Source organism: Humulus lupulus, chromosome 4 (genome assembly GCF_963169125.1).
Source record: "Humulus lupulus chromosome 4, drHumLupu1.1, whole genome shotgun sequence".
Taxonomy (NCBI): domain Eukaryota; kingdom Viridiplantae; phylum Streptophyta; class Magnoliopsida; order Rosales; family Cannabaceae; genus Humulus; species Humulus lupulus.
Window position 1 is genome coordinate 97,039,062 of NC_084796.1, and position 13,694 is coordinate 97,052,755.

The following is a 13,694-nucleotide window of genomic DNA, read 5'->3' on the forward strand; positions in this document are numbered from 1 at the left end:
TCCAAATTGGGTCTTTCATAAGATTAATACTGTATTTGAGTGACAAAGTTCCTTACCTTTGAAGTACAGTATTAATCTTATTTGAGTGTCATTTTCAGGTCTTTCATAATATTAATACTGTACTTCAAAGGAAAGGAACTTTGTCACTCAAATAACATTTTGGTGAAATATATACATGTAATCAATGGTAAACCTCCTAAACTAGTTATTTGTATATATTTTGTGGATTCAAAAGTTAAAATGAATAAACAATGTGTGTAGGTGACTCTTGATACCCTACTACTTCTCTCTTGATTACATCATATTTTTATTTCACTCATTTCACCATCAAATCTTTAAAAACAAAAATCACAAATCTCATTTTCCATTACTTTGTACTAATCTTTTGTGTTTATTTTTCTACTAATACTTTTGTTCTTAGTTAACTCCTTGTGGAATCGACCGCCCATCTACACTACAACCACCGCTAGTGGATGTCACATTTTGGGCGTTAATCAAATTTTGGCGTCGTTGCCGACGAGGTAGTTTTTCCAGAGCTTCAATCATAAAACGCTTAGTGTTGGGAATAAGTGTGTAATATTACAAATTATCAAAATCGATATTGTACTGTCTAGAAAGATTGGTTGTTAAATAAGGGTTGTGATAGCGTTACCCTCAACACTTACCTAGGAACCTCAGAGAAATCTCGCAAAGGCAAGTGTGGGTCTAAAGCAATACCTTGACAACATTCTCAATCGGCTTGGGAACATTTCATGTGTATGTCGTTGTACTATTACAATTTTGAACTTGTTACTATAAGAAAACCATGATTGTTCTATCAAAATAAGCAATTTTACTTTGCTTTAAGGTTATTTGGTCGAAAATGTTTAATTTGTGATCCTCCATACTTACTTAGTAACCCCGGGGAGTGATAGTAAGGCTTTGGAGATCACCCTAAAGCCTCCAAATCTACATGGGAACAAGTTTAAAAAAAATCAAATAAAATAAAATAAAAAAAATATAACACAAAATAAATTTAATTCTCATTTCCGAGAGTGGATGAATCATCACAAAACTTGTAGTGAAACTTCTTCCAATCCATCCACTACTCCTTCCACCATTCATGCTTCTCCACACTCCTTAGTTTGTAATAATCTATTCGCAATAGCTCACAATGATGAAATCAAACCAAGAACTATCAATGACTGCCTCCATCCTACTCGCACTTCCATGCCTTCATGCATTATATTCCCTCCTAATATGCATGCATTAGACTTTAACCCTAGCATGATTCAACTCTTGCCAACATTTCATGCGATGGAAAATGAATTTGAGGAGGTAGTAGCCACGTTCTATAATCGAACTGAAAACGATGATTATGTGCGACTAAAGTTATTCCCCTTCTTCATGAAGGACAAAGCTGAAAGCCGGTTATACTCTTTGAGACCTAGGTCTATTGGAACATAGGAGGAAATGGCCAAATCTTTCTTTTCGAAACATTTCCCTACCCATAAGACCAACAATCTAAAACGACAGATTTCCATATTTTCCCAAAAATACAACGAAATGTTCTATCAAGTATGAGAAAGATTCAAAGATATGTTAAATCAGTACCCTTAGCATGGCCATGAGAATTAGCTTTTGGTCAGTTACTTCTTTGAAGGCCTCAAAATTCGATAACCCCAATTTGTAGAAATGCTATGTAATGGTGAATTCCTCAAAAAAGAGCCAGACGATGCTCATGAATATCTCAAAGAAACCGCAAAAAAATCTCACACCTGGACTAGTCCAAGTGCTACTGATAGCACCAACCAACATAAACCATCTGGGATCTATCAACTTCGAGAAGAGAATAGTGTTAAGGTGTAATGCTCCAACTAATTCTAAGACCTCAGACCATTAAAAATTACTAACACATAGCTACTATTTTGGAATACATACATAAAATAATAGAACTTTATTAAAAATCCAAAATACGGGATCCCAATGTTTAATACATAAATACATAAAGAAAATATAAACCATTAACTAATTATACAAAGACTAAATGCGGAAAATAAATACATAAATTGAAAAGACTCAAAAATATAAACTTCATCCTCGATCTTCCAGCAGTCCATTTAATCAGTCCTCTCCTAATACAAATGCCGAAGTTGCCATGAATCTATCCCTCCTTCCAAGCTTATTTTCCTACACCATCTAAAATAAAAGGAAAGAACCTAATGCCTAACAAGGAAAATCTACTAAAATATAACATAAATCATAAAACTAAAAACTTATACTATAAAATATATGATGTAAAAACATATGTCATATAAACATAGGACTACAATATTAATGGTCATTAACTCATTACCATAGCATGTGATAAAACCATCGAGGTTCTCAGTCTATGAATCAAGGTAGGTTAGATCACAAAATAGTATATGATAACCCATCTAGGTCCTCTGTCTACTAATCGAGGTAGGGTAAATCATAACTCTAATCTACGATAATGATAAAAATCTTGGGATTTGATTTTCTATCTAAGCAACTATAATACCCAAGTGACTATAAAACATATTCAAATACATATATAACGTAGCACTATAACATATCACATCATATAAACATATCATAACGCATATAATCTAACCTATTTTCATTACCAAAAACTGGGATATTGGAGACAAGAACGGGATTGAAAAACTCTTAAAACCAACAGTAAGAATCATGAGTTTCTAAAGAAATGGAGTTGAAAAGGAGATCTAAACCATCAAGATAGAAACTTATCGAAAAACCTTATGTTTCAAGAAGTTTCAAGAAAGTTAAACACCTAACCAACAGCCATAAAATCAAGTTAGGATCTAAAGAAAATGAAGGAAGATAAAAGAACTATAATGAATTGAACTTGAGGATAAGAATACCTTGGTTAAACTAGAACTTTGATCTACACCTCAATACTGAAATGTCATTTTATCTTACTTCCCAAGTGTTTAGAAAAGCTTAGATTGGAAAAGCTTTTAACCCAAAACCCCTAGTGTTTTCTCTCTAGAATAAACTTAGCAGCTTGGAGCCTCTGAAGAATGCTTGAATAATGAATGAAATGGCTGAGTACTAGGTCCTATTTATAGAGTTCAAGAAGTGAAACTAACCCCTTTTAAAAAGAATAAATAAATGAATATTAATTGAATAAATTTGAATTTTCGGTTCAACAGATGCCTAGAACTCGGTCAAAAACGTTAAGGAGCAAATCTAAGTTGTTGAGGGCTGTTTCTAATTTAGTTCCACAAAGCTTGAAAGATACCTAAGGGTAGCCGATATATCGCCCCCTATAGGCGATATATCGCCTGTCCCTATATCTCGAACCTTCGTGGTTTCGTTCGTGCGAAGTCGACGTATTTTCCGTATCAACATTAGGCGACATATCGACCCCTATAGTTGTGATATATCGGCATACACTGATATTTTAAACACGTTTTTGCACATTTTCAGCACACTTGAAGTTTGGTAAAGCAACTTTGACTGAGTAAAACGTAATCCTAATAGCTACTGGAAGGTTCTAGAGCTTCTAGATCTATCTTTTATTAATTTATTCATCTAAAATGCTTAAATCATCAATAAACATACATGTGACAAGTGTCACATTCTTAATTATTCTATCCAAACCTTAGGTTGTAATAAATAATATTTCTAAGACCAGCTATATTAATCAAACCTTATGTTAAAATTAGTATTTCTAAACTATAGGTTAAACTTATAAAATCCATAACTATTTCTACGAGTTTCCAACTAAACCCCAACTTAAACCAATAACCACGAAAACTAAAATACTACAAGCTACTATTATCTAGCTAAGTAAAATTTCGAGACGCTACATAAGGCCCAACTTGATGCTTTGAAAAAGAAGTTTGAGGTCTTAATGACGAAAAGTGGCCAAAAACCGCACATGATTGCTCAAGTGGAACAATAAGAACCTAGCTTTATTTGTGGACGGACAGAGCATTTAGCTAAGGACTGCTTAGCTTTTAATGAAATGATGAGGGGTTTATGAGGAGTAATGCAATGACTTAGGGGGGTATATAACAAGCCATTCTCCCATACATACAACCCTGGTAGGAGAAACCTCCCAAATTTCAGTTGGAGAGATTCTAACCAAGCTCAATCGTCCGGAAACCAATGTAGAAATGAGCATCAAGCTCAACCACCAAAGCCTTATTCTTCACCTCAATATAATGCTCACCCACAAAAGAATTCTCTTGAGAATACACTTCATGCATTCATAGAGGAACAAACCAAAATAAATCGCCAAATGATGGAAGAAATCAAGGAAATGAAAAATAAATTTTCCAAACTGACTGGATCCTTGGCTATTTCTAAAAACGGCGAAATTCCTTCTCAGCCTCTATTCAATGCACAAGGGCAACATATGGCCTAATCCTCCAACTCCAATGATCAAAATGTTAAGGAGGTCAATGCCATCACAACTAGAAGTGGTAAAACTTTAGAAGATCCATCTATTAAAACCACTACTTCTAGCACTCCAAATGATATTCCTGGGAGTGCACCACCCAATGCTTCTACAAAAATTCCATTTCCTCAAGCTTTGAAACTTATTGAAAAACTCCTGATAACTGATCTGAAATCCTTGAGCACTTGACACAAGTGAAGATTAGTCTTCCTTTGCTTCACATCATAAACCAAAAGGAAGCATCATGATAAGAAGTATACTTTCTTGACTGAATAAGTGAGTGCGGTGATTGAACAAAAGACACCATTGAAATACAAAGATCTCAGTTGTCCCACCATATACTGCAAAATTGGGACTCATGAAGTCAACCAAGCTCTACTTTATCTTGGTGCAAGTGTAAATCTCATGCCATACTATGCATACTCGCAACTCGGTCTTGGAAAAATGAAGCCAAAATATGTTTTGCTAAAATTGGTTGACCGCTCCATCAAAAAGCCTCGGGTATTGTTGAGGACATTCAAGTCAAAAGTTCATATTATATTCGAAAGACCCTTCTTTTCTACTACAAATGCTGTAATCAATTTTCATCATGGTCTAATGAAGATATCGTTTGGAAATATGATGCTGGAAGTAAATATTTTCCCCATTGGAAAATAACCCCGAGAGGATGATGAGTGTTACCAAACTTTTATGATTGGCACTCTAATTCTTGAGGAGATTCAATTGAGAAGCAATTTTGATAATCTTGATGTACTCCTCCATCTTTCTGAGTATGAAAGTCCTGACCTTGTTGAGTCTAGTCTTGCAATTTTTGATCTTAAAGACTCAAAAAATAGAGGGACAAAATTTTGAAGTCTCGCTTTGAAGAGCTACCTCGTGAGACGACACATCCAAAAACTTTAGCTGAAGAGGTCCCAACTATTCAATTGACCCAACTTCTTGAAGGCTTGAAACATGTCTTCTTGGGAGATGGTGAAACCTTTCCAGCTATCATCTTGTCTAACCTTCAAAATTCTCAAGAATTGCAGTTACTCGAGCTACTACGAACACTTAAATCTGCGATAGGTTGGAAATTTGTTGATATCAAAGGTATTGACCCTTTGCTCCCATCAAATCAACCTGGAGGAAGAGGCTATTCCTAGAAGGGATCCTCAAAGGAGACTAAACCCCACAATGAAAGAAGTCATGAAAAATGAAGTATTGAAATCGCTAGATGCTGGTATCATCTATCCAGTGGCCGACAACAAATGGGTTAGTCCAAATCAGGTAGTACCCAAGAAATCGGGTGTCACCGTTGTTCAAAATGAAAAAAGTGGCCCTTATCCCCACAAGAATTGTGACAGGATGGCACATGTGCGTTGATTATAAAAATTTAAATGCCACCTCCCACAAAGATCATTTTCCGCTCCCATTCATTGATCAAATCCTTGAGCGTGTAGCTGGTCATCCTTTATATTGATTTCTTGATGGCTATTCAAGCTATTATTAAATCAAGATTGCATTAGAGGGTCAAGATAAGACCACTTTCACTTTTCCTTTTGGCACTTATGCTCTCTAGCGTATGCCATTTGGGTTGTGTAATGCAGCAACTACTTTCCAAAGAGGCATGATGAGTATCTTCAGTGACATGATTTAAAAATCTATGGATGTATTCATGGATGAATTAACCGTCTTTGGAAAATCTTTTGATACTTTCCTTCTTAGCCTTGTAGCCAGTTTAAAACAATGCAATGAGAAAGCCCTTGTGCTTAATTGGGAGAAGTGTCATTTCATGGTATCTCCTAGCATAGTCTTAGGTCACACTGTTTCTGAAAAAGGATTGAGGTTGATTGATCTAAAATTGGCCTCATCTCGAAATTGCCTACCCCTAAGACTGTCAAAGACATTAGGGCATTCCTTTGTCATGTTGCCTTTTATCAGAGGTTCATACAAAATTTCTCAATGATTTCACGTCCATTATGCAAAATCCTATCCAAGGATGTCATCTTTTAGTGGACACCAAAGTGTGAGGATTCCTCCTGAACACTTGTGACCTCACTCACTTCCATTCCCATCATTCAGTCACCCGATTTGAGTCTTCCTTTCGAAGTCATGTGTGACGCCAATAACTTTGCTGTGGGAGTTGTGTTGGGACAACGAAGGGAGGGGAAACCCTTTATTGTCTATTATGCTAGACAAACTCTCAATAGTGCTCAAATGAACTATTCCACTACTGAAAAAGAGTTGCTTGCAGTGGTCTTTGCTCTCGACAAATTTTGAGCTTATTTGATTGGTTCCCCTATTATGATCTTCACAGATCACTCTGCCCTTAAGTATCTCCTTTCCAAAAAGTATGTTAAGGCACGATTAATACAGTGGATCCTTCTCTTGCAATAATTTGATATAATGATGAAAGACAAGAAAGATGTTGAAAATATTGTTGCAGACCACTTGTCCCGACTTGAATTCAATGATCCCGATGATGGTCAACCTATTCATGATGAATTCCCCGATGAAAAATTTCTTTTTGTTACTAAGTTACCGTGGTATGCACACATTGTTAACTGCTTAATAACATGTGAACTTCCTTCTGAGCGGAGTTCACAAGATAAACGCAAATTTCTGATCGAGGTGCGCAATTTATTTTGGGATGGCCCACACTTATTCAAGTATTACCCCAACTAAATCATGCAAATATGCATCCATGACGATGAGGTGTCTAGTGTTCTGAATTTTTTCCGCAATGATGCTTGTGGTGGTCAATTTTTTGTGAAGAAAACCATTGCAAAAATCTTACAATGCGGTCTTTACTGGCCCACTTTGTTTAAAGACACCAATGATTTCCGTCGTTCTTGTATAAGGTTCCAAAAGTTAGGTTCCTTGTCCCGTCGGCACATGATGCCACCCAATTCTTGTTATCGAATATTTGATTGTTGGAGGATAGACTTTATGGGACCATTTCTGCCTTCTTTTTGCTACCTTTACATTCTTCTTACTATGGATTATGTTTCAAAATGAGCCGAGGAAGTACCCTGTCGAACCAATAATAACGCTATAGTTGTTAAATTCTTGAAAGAAAATATGTTATCAAGGTTCGGTACTCCTCGCGCTATCATCAGTGATCAAGGCACTGACTTTTGCAACAGATCTTTTGAGACCCTAATGCATAAGTATGGTGTACTACATAAAGTTGCAAATGCCTATCATCCACAGACTAATGGTCAAGCTTAGTTAGCCAATAGGGAGATAAAACATATTCTGGAAAAGACAGTAAATCCCGACCGTAAAGATTGGTCTACACGTCTTCTATACGCTCTTTGTGCATGCCGCACTGCTTTCAAATCCCCTCTTGGGGTGTCTCCCTATCGGCTTGTCTTTGGAAAAGCCTATTATTTACTTGTCGAGCTCGAGCATAAAGCTTAATGAGCTATCAAAGCCCTCAACTTTGATCTTAAGGTCGTAGGTGTCGATCACAAACTCTAATTTTTTAAATTAAGGAGTTGAGAAATGATGCATATGAAAATTCCAGGATCTATAAGGCGAAGTTAAAAATCTCTCAAGATAAACAAATCCTGCGAAAAGACTTTGAGCCAAATCAGAAAGTGCATCTGTATGATTCCCATTTTTGTATTTTGTTTTTTTTTTTGGGGTATTGTTATCAGGTTATTTCAGCTCTCGCCTCATGGGCATTGTCATCACCAAGGTGTTCTTTTTCCCTATCTTTTTCATCGAAAATTCATTTTGACTTTGAAGACACTATCTGGTTTTTGGTTGGGGGTGGTAAGCATTCATTTGGAGAATCTTATTGTCTTGTTGAGTTTTTAAGTCAAATTTTCTCAAAGTTATTCAAGCATGAGTACAACTTTTCGGTTTGAGTTAGTTTTTACTATGTTTAGCTATTAACAAGTGATTTCCAGAGTTCTTTTGTGAACTTTCCAAACATGTGGTAAAATAGTTGTTAATACAAATAGTTGAGAAAAATTTCAAGTTTAAAGTTTTCATTTTTTTGTGAGTTGTGAGAGTTGAAAAAAATATATTTGAACTTTTATTGATCATTTGAGTTGGTAAAGTCACGTTTTTTTAATTTGAAACATGACATTTACTAAAGGGGTCATTTTCATATAAGAATGAGCATTTGTAATGAATTTTAAATTTGTGTTCTATTTATTTTGTAATTTCCTTTTACTTTTGTGTTGCCTCTTGTCAAAAAGAAAGAGAAAAAATTGAGTATATAAAAAAAGAGAAAATCAAAGTACAAAAAGAAAAAAGAAAAAAATAATGAAAAAAAGAACAAGAGCAATACTTTTTCTTTTTATTTTGTAATTTTGTATAAAAAAATCTTTCTATGATTATTTTGTTGTTTTGTGTAAATTTATATATTAATAAATATATATTATATATAAAAAATATTAAAAAAATTATCGTTTCCTTTTCTTATTTATCGTTTCTAGTTACTTGGCTCTTTATTCTTTGAGCTTTCTCTTGTAAATCTCAAATGTTATTTGTCATTTGAATTCCAATAAGTTGATATGCCTATCTTGTGATCAATATTTGTTCAAATTGTTTGTTCGAAAAAATTTATCTTCTCTCATTTGAGCTTTAACTGTTACATTTCCAACTCCAAGAGTGTTATCCTTCCCATAAAAATACTTTCAAAGCCTGTGAGGAATTTGGAGTTGAGATATTTATACGTTTGAGATTTTTCAATATTAGTTGTGTTATGACTTGCAATAAAAATGAATATGGTTTGGTGCACACACATGACTCTGGAATTGCAAATAAAGTAGCTTCAATAGTAATTTCTGATTTCTTGCTGATATTTTAAAAATGCTTAGATTATTTTGTTTGGATTGACTTGATTATCCAAATTGATAATTCTATTATCTACTTGAATTACTAAGGACTAGCAATAAGCTGGTTGGGGGTTGTGATTAGTGCTCAAAAATATCATTTTATTAGTTTTAAAGTTTAAAATAAATTAAGTTTTAATTAATATTTTCATGGATTTATTGTAATATATTTTATAATTGAAAATATTAATTTGTGTTTAATTTTCAGGAATAAATTGTATTTGGGCATTAATAAAAAGCAAGAAAGAATGACTTGAAATTCTAAAAAGAAATGAAGAAAAAATGGCATTTTTTAAAGAATGTAGTCCAAACCCCAAGCCCAAATTCAGCCCAACATCTCCCTCTTTCTCTCTCTTGCCATCCTTGCCATGTGTCGCGACCGCAGTGCACAATGCGTCTGCTTTCCTGCCGCCCATCCAATCTGCATGCTGCAGCTCATTATTGTTTAATTGTTTAAATATTTGAGTAATATAAGTTCTTTCTCGGTCTTCTCCATGCTACTATCTTTATCTAAATATACTAAATATATAAATATATAGAATTAGTCATGCTCTCTCTATATATTTTTAATTAGTAAACATAATATTGAGAGTTGTTGACGGTGAGACTTCGTCAACAATATAAGGTCGAACAACTCAAAGCCCATTATAAAATCTAAGTAGATAGAACTTATGAAAAGCTTGAAAAATAAGAGTGCAAAACAACAATGGAATAAAAACTCATATATTGCTTAATAGCATAAGTATACAATGAATTTTCCAACCCCTTAGTCTGAGGGGTGAAGTTCTATTTATAGTGGAGCTCTAATGTCTCCTAATACATTGTGGTCCTTGGGGGCAAGGACGTACGTGGGTACATTGTTAGGGTAGTGGTGCAGGATGTAGTGGTGCAGAGGGTCGTGGCGTCGGCCCTGGTAGATGGTTAGGGGTATGCAGATCATGCCACCACTTCTCAGACTAATTCGTACCACCACTACTTGTCGGATACAAATGTCATAATCACTTCTTTGCCTCCCTCAGGGTCATACACACCATATTTGTTCACGTGCCTCGTACCTGATGGTCATTCTCACATTTCCGAAATATATCTTTTCTCCAAGCTTTCTCATATTTTGCTAAGTTTGGGACACCTTTACTAGTTCTCCCCGTATACTCAGGAGGCTTTAGACATTACATATTTTTAAGGAGTCGCAATGAGGATATGCTGTACTGGTGGCACCTACTCAAGGGGGATAAATAGGGCCTCTTCAATAAGGCACAAATAGTACGTGCTGAGGCAATGAAGCCCTCATTGTGTGAGACTCTCCTCCATACCTCGACATCAGGGCAACAATGCCCTTGCATGGTCTCACGCACGGGCGAAGTGTCTTCAGCACATGGGCGGCGTCACCGCATCCGGAGCAAGCACATCCTAGTATCGCTATGCCAGGCCCTTCCTCGGTATGTGAGGCTCTCCTCTATCCCCCGACATCAAGGCAACAAGGCCTTTGCACGGTCTCGTGCACGAGTGAAGTGTCTTTGACACATGGGCGGCATCATTGCATCCAGGGCAAGCCTAGTCAAGCCTCGCTATGCGAGGTTTCTTTAGGGTCTTGCATAAGAAACCCTCTTATACTCATATTTAACTTTGTGGTTTGGTGTGGGATCTTTTAAGGGATATTTTCACATATTCACACTTGCCTCTGAGTCTATAATTATATTTTTAAGTGTTCATGTAAACTCCCTCATATTCGTATCTCGTTTTACTTTAAGAGGCATGGAAGGCACAACATTGGTGTGTTATCTTGTGGTGTATGGAGAAACAAAAAATGCATTTGGGTGGTGTGTTTCTTTGTATTTCATAAAGAAACAAAAAATTAAAAAAACAAATAGCTAAGGTGGTGATCCAAGTGCACCCTTGTAATTGAGTGAGGGCCAATCATCTTCAAGTACGGATCCCAACGCCACCAATGCTTTTGATCTTTACCATTCACATTAGATTTGATCCAAAGGCCTCCCTATAAATACCTCAAGGCTTGAATCCATTTCTTCACACCAAAACTTCCTTAGCCTAGTGGTATTCCTTCTAAGCCATTTGCAAGAGCTCCAATGTTCTATCCTTCATAGAAGCACTTTTGAGGTAATTTTCACCCTTTTGGAAGGGTTAAGTTAAAGGGCTAACTATGGTATAGGGTTCTATTCCAAGCGAGATCACAAATTAATTTTCCTCTTTTTTTTTTACTCATCCAAGCTTGTCCCATGTGAGTTTTGTAGGGAACTTGAGATGTTTTCACTTAGGAGGTCATCTTTGTAACTCTAAAGGTCCATCTCACGCATATCCAAGGGCATGTCTCCATGCATTCTAGGGCCTTCCCTCCACACCCAAGGTCTCATTAGTACACATCCAGGTATGCTTCCTTTTGCAATTGGTATATGCACACTTTTCTTATCTTTTATATGAGGGTAGGGGCCATAGGTTAGTATGTACCTTTCCTTTAAGAGTTCCTTGTCCCCATGGAGTGTTAGGCGCGTATACATTGGTCCTTATCTTACTCACATATTACTCATGTTGTAGATATATGGTTGTCTTTACGCACACACATCATCGATTCTTATCTTGCCTATGGCGTCTAGACGATCCTTTAAAGTCCCGCCTGACATTGAACCTATCGAGTTGTCATCTTCTGACTTTGAGGCCGATGTCTGCAAACCCTTTGCAAATGCAGGTGTGTGGATGCTCTACCTACAGTGGTTATCCTACCTTAGGCAGAAGGCATAGAGTCTCGAGAGTGAACTCGAATCCATCACTAGTGGTGGAGGTTCAGTGTTCTCACCATGGCATGAGACATATGTACCCCAACTAAAATTAGTTCTTCAAGACTATATAGCCGAAAGTACTTGCCTAGAGGAAAACTTGCCTCTTCAACCTCCGTCCCCCTATGGTGCTGGAGCCTTAGACACCGGGGATCCTGTTCACAGGGGTGTTGATAGTGATCCACTTGAACCTGAGTTTCATTCTGTAAATCCCTGGTTAGCCAAGACCGTTACACTGTGTATTTTAAATAGTTCTTAACCCACTAAACGGGTCTTTAGGCAATAAACGTGCATCTAAATGTACCTATTGGGCTAGGGTTAAAATCTCGATCAAAAGGAATTGATATTTTATTAAAAATGTTAGACTATACATGGGATCCCATAATATTGTTTACTACAGTTCCAAAATGGTCATTACAACTCAAAAGTTACAATATGTCGACCTAAGAGGAAAAAATAGGATTTAACCCTATTTCCTCTAAGAGACCATGGTCGTGGTGGTCAAGAGACTGCATATGCACACATCACCACCTAAGCTCTCCACTCATGGCCCGGTAAGCTTTTATTTTCCTTTACCTGCACCACATAGCACACATGCGCTATTGCCTCTCTTAACTCATAAGTCAAAGCTTTACGACCAATGCTCAACACTATTGTCGTCCTTGACTGATAAGTCAATGCCTTTCTCAAGTAAATAATGCAACCGATAACCATATATAAAGCACTCAACATGCTTCATCAATAATCATTATGTCATATAATGGGTCCAGTTCTCTTACCTCAGGCTTGAGCGTAAAATATATTAAGAACGACCCTTGAGCATGATCCTAACCTTGAGCCCTTAGCAGTAACCTAATCATAACCAAATATGAAATCCCATCAATAATGAGCAATTAAAGGTTCCCGAACCAAGTCCTAGCCCCCGGGACCTCGAATTCTACCAAACCCAGTAATAGATTCGATCCCGAGCCTTAAGGTTTGAAACCTCGACCTTAAAACCTTTGCTGGCTCAAAAGAACCAGGCGGGTCACGACCTGCCCCCAAGGGTTGTGGTGCGCCTCCTAGAAAGAAAGCCCCTTGTCTAGGTGCTAGGGGCAAGCCGCGACTTGCCTTTGAGGGTCGCGACACGCTAGCTAGACAAGGCCTCTGCCAATCCCTGGGGTTCACACAGGTCGCGGCGCCCAAGAACACGGTCGCGACTTGACCCTGCGAAACCCAGGACCCCTGTTTTTCCTTCAGCCCAAACTCAATAAAAAAAAAACATTTCCAAACAATCCAAAAATCAAAACTAAAACTCAATACAACATTATCACCAAACCAACAATAAAACCTAAGCTTTAAAATACTAAAAACACTACCAAAAACTCAATTCACATCCTAAAGCTCTCAAGCTTAAACACAACTAAAACCATAGAGAAAACCATCTAAAAATAGAGTTGTAAACCTCACCTCAGCTATAAATTGAATCCTTCAAGCTGCTACTATTCAATATTAAACCCCCAGCTTTAAATCCCCAAGCTTTAATCCTTAATCTTAGCCTCAAAACCAAACTGAGAGAGAGAGAAAGAGTGCACGATGGAGAGGAGAGAGAGAAAGCCCTATTCTATTTTCCTTTGGTTATTTCTACAACCTTGCTTTGGCTAA

General features: G+C 36.8%; 1 non-coding gene across 1 annotated transcript; it reads right to left on the reverse strand.

Annotated features, from left to right (window-relative positions):
• Positions 1-1,500: 1,500 nt before the first annotated feature.
• On the reverse strand, positions 1,501-1,607 carry LOC133833247 (small nucleolar RNA R71). The gene has a single exon (XR_009892640.1). It is a non-coding gene; the product is annotated as a small nucleolar RNA R71 (small nucleolar RNA).
• Between the last annotated feature and the right edge of the window lie 12,087 nt (positions 1,608-13,694).